The sequence below is a fragment of the Hipposideros armiger genome, unplaced genomic scaffold (genome assembly GCF_001890085.2).
Source record: "Hipposideros armiger isolate ML-2016 unplaced genomic scaffold, ASM189008v1 scaffold_0, whole genome shotgun sequence".
Classification (NCBI taxonomy): Eukaryota; Metazoa; Chordata; class Mammalia; order Chiroptera; family Hipposideridae; genus Hipposideros; species Hipposideros armiger.
In genome coordinates, this window is record NW_017731350.1 from 3,073,592 (window position 1) to 3,077,696 (window position 4,105).

At 40.3% G+C, this 4,105-nt stretch overlaps 1 protein-coding gene across 1 annotated transcript in view; it reads right to left on the minus strand.

Moving 5' to 3' along the window:
* GAREM2 (GRB2 associated regulator of MAPK1 subtype 2) overlaps positions 1 to 4,105 on the minus strand; it is a 41,072-nt gene that overhangs the window by 23,021 nt on the left and 13,946 nt on the right. The gene's annotated exons all lie outside the window — the stretch shown is intronic.

Consider the following 4,105-nt stretch of genomic DNA (forward strand, 5'->3'; position numbering starts at 1 on the left):
GGTGCCACCCTTTGCTGAATGTGCTGGGGAGAAGGAAGCAGTCGCCGGTTTCACTTGCCACATGTCCTGAGCTCCCCCTGCAGGGACAGCAGTGCACGAAGGCTGTGAAGACACAAAGGGGACAAGACAGGGTCCCTGCCCACCAGAGTTTACAATCTGGTAAGTAGATGTGTCAACAGAAGACAACCACAAGGAAGGAAGTCTGCAATAAATGCCCCGTGGAAACGCAGGTCAAAGGTGCTCTTCTCAGTATGGAGAAGGGGGAGGTTCCTTCTAATAACCTTGCTGGTCCGAGTTGGGCTGGCTTGGAGGAACAGTGTGGATCAGCCCTTCTCAAGTTAAATGTAGGTTCTAATTCAGTAGGGCTGTGTGTGTGTGTTTCTGTATTTCCTAACAAGCTCCCAGGTGATTCCAATGTGGCTGTCAAGGTGACACTTCGAGTGACAAGGGCGTAGCACTGGTTCATGAACTTGGCTGCACATGGGAATCACACAGGAAGTTAAAAACAAAAAAGCCACTAACATTCCAGTCTCACCCTAGAAATTCTGTGTTAATTGGGGTGGGGTGTAACCTTGGCACTTCCCAGGTTTATTATGTGCAGTAAAATTTAAGCATCACTGGGCATAGAGAACACATTCTTTTTGTCCACCCAGCACCTGAATCCCCCACCTTAGTCAGAGCTCACAATCCCACTACTGAAGCTGAACATAAAACTCTTTCCCCTACTTCTCTGGCATCTGGGATGCTGGCACCTACTTTGGGCTTCACCAACCAAACCAACCACCCAGACTTTGCAGCGGAAGCTACTGAAACAAAGAAGCGGAGGCCATAGAATCGACCTTCTTCGCAGGGATGTTGGTGGCAGCTATATTGTTTTCAGGGGCAGCAGTGACAATTCTTGGGCCATGATGTTCAGCAGCAGGGACTGTAGGGCCTCAGCAGACCCACTCTGCTAAGTCTGATCTTGAGCTTGGTCTTGGCTGCACAGACTCTGAAACTAGTTCTATGGCTCTGGAGATTTGGGGCTACCCAATATATTATAATTTTAAATACACACAGAGCTCTTTATGGTTAAATACAAAATTTAAAACCCACATAAAACAAATGTGTAAATAAATGAATTGTTCTAAGGCAAACACCTTTGTAAACCATCCCTCCAAATTCCATTTATAACTCTCCTGCCTTTTATATCTCCTCCTTTCCTGCTAAGAACATCCCTATCCTGACTTTTAGGGTAATCGTTTTATTTATAGCATACTTCTGTACTTTCCTAAACACCTTATGGGTTAGTTTTGTCTGATTTTTTTTCTTTTCCTTTCTGTCTTTTGTTAATTTAGATCTCTCCCTCCCCCACCCCTACACTGAAATTTGTTGAAAACACTGAATTGTCCTGCAAAATTTATCAGTCTGGGTTAATATAGTTTAATATGTTCCCCTCTCCTCAAATTTCCTAGGAATTGGTAGGTGGATCTAGACCAGAGGTTTGACACTTTTGGGCGTGGCCTCATTATAGGAAGTATTGTGCTCACCGTCCTAAGGTACATAAATGTCTGGATGTCTCTATTTTGTTGGATCTCTCTCTTAGTGATGCTAATAGCCATTGATCATCCCTAGATCCATTAATTCATCAGAGGTTGCAAAATAGTAAAATTCTATCATTTGTTGGAATACTTCTCTAGAGAAATGTCACCTCATTTACTTTTCTTGGGGAGAAAAACTTTCCCTACCCTCTTAGGTGCAGTGTTTGGAGGCTTGCAAATTAAACTGACAAAAGATAGATTAGCAAGAGAAAAGCAGGTTTTTATTAACTATGTACCTGGGAGTTCACAGAATATGCCTCCTAGAATTTGGGGCGTCTATACCACCTTAATAGAAGATAGGGACGAGTAGAGAGGCATTTCTGAGAGAACAAATGACTTCTTGGAAGGGGTATGGGGAGAAAGGGCACTTAAATGACTTTTTGGAAAGACCCTTAGGAGAATGGATGGGAGACAAGAGTTTTGTGACGTCATTGGGTGTGGTACAAATCTCTCTCCCTAGGGGGTGGTTATGACAAGTGAATTCTTTTGGGAAGGCTGTGCTTTTAGCAGATGATGGATTTTGGGAACTCAAATGCCTTCAGCTCAAAATAATTTATATGCCACATGGCTTATTCTGGCCTCCTTTACTGTTTCGTTACCCAGTGGTGTAGTCTGTACAGGGAAAATGTGGACGAAAAAGAGGTTCTATGGAAAGTAACCTCACAGTGTGGCCTGATCCTAAATTCCTAACTGAGCAGGTCATGGTGGGTAGTCATGCCCAGGCATATAACTTCTTTAGTAAAAGGTTTAATCTTGTCTTAAGCAAGTCTGTTCAGTTTCTGCACATCTAGGTTAACACACCTTTAAAATGCCTTTTCAGACCCCTCAATAGAAACCACCCTCAAGAAAACACATAATCTTAACTATCCTGTAATCCAATCCCCACCTTGCTTCCTCTACTCTTCCTTACGTTCCCTCAATTCCAAATGCATAAAAGAAACTGCAAACTGTCACTAGGGAACACTTTTCTGTCTGTGGAGTTCTTGCTTCCAGGTATATCCTGTTTGGCTCAAATAAATTTGGATTGTCTTATTCAACAACAGTCAAGATAAATTCTTGACTCTTTTATTTACTATTGAGGTGGGGGAGAAGTTTCCCAGGCATCCTCCAATAATGACCAACTAAAGGNACAAGAACAATGGACAGGGCTTGCTTAAAAACCTTTCACTAAAGAAGTTATAGGCCTGGGAGTGACGCCCCCTTAAGAATTTATGATTTATTACAGCACTCCTTTTTCGTCCACAGCATCTGTTTATCATTCAGAATGGACTGGATTATGGTGAACTTGCCAACAACAGCACAATCTCAATGGCTTAAATTAACAAAGTTTTATTTTTCATTTACACTACATGCTCTCTGCAAGTCACCTGGGGATCTGACGGAAGACACCTTCATTCCTGGACCCAGGCTGATAGAGGAGCTGTGATCTAGAACATCATTAATTAATCGGGGGGCAAAGGGAATGTGACCATGGGATTCCTAGTCAGCAGGGAAGCTCAATCCTATTACGTGCCTGGAAGGGGAATTAAAAATGCTGGTGAACAGCATTAACGTACTTCACCTGTGACCGATCCCATCCCAGCCAAAATCAAGAATTTATCCTGAGTATATAATCATGAATTTGCTTAAAGATTTCATTATGTGATGTTGATAACAATGCTGCTTGTGGTAATTAAAATTCAGAAACAATCTAAGTGTTGACCAACATGAAAATGGTTTTAGTCCCTTTATTAAATGAAATAATGTGCAGCTGTTAAAAAGGATATTCCCAACAGTAAATCTGGGTTTAAGTGTTAGCTCAGTAAAGAAAAAAACATGGTGAACAAAAACATTTCACAATACATGAAGTAAAAAGAACAACTTACCAAACAGTATGATCTTATATATAAATGGGGCGGGGGTGGCAGGGGTGGGGAGGGAGCCTATAGGAAACACACCACTATTTTGCTTATCTATAGGAATTTTAGAATCAGCATGTTAATTTCTGTTTTAAAATCTTGCTAGGATTTTGACTGGGATTGCATTGAACCTGTAAATCAATTTGGGGTAAACTCATATTCTAACAAGATTGATTTTTCTAAACATGAATATGGTATATCTCTCTATTTATTTTGGTCGTTAATTTCCCTCAGCAATATTTTATACTTTTTAGTTTATAGATTTTACATATCTTTCACTAAATTTGCCTCTAAATATTTTATTGATGCTATTATAAATGTAGTTTAAAAAATTTTTTTCCAGCTGCTCATTGATACTAATAGAAAAGCAGTTGATTTTTATATATTAACCTTCAACCTCCTTAAATTCACTTATTAGTTTTCATAGCTGTTTTTTGTAGATTCCTTGGGACTTTTCTGTGTATATGATCATGTTGCCTACAAATAAAGATAGTTTTATTTGATCCTCTCCAATCTGTATGCTTTTTATTTTGTGCCTAAATACACTGGTGAAGACCTCTACTCAGTCCTGTCTGTGTTGAATGGAAGAGGTGAAAATGGACATCCTTACCTTGTTCCTGATCTTAG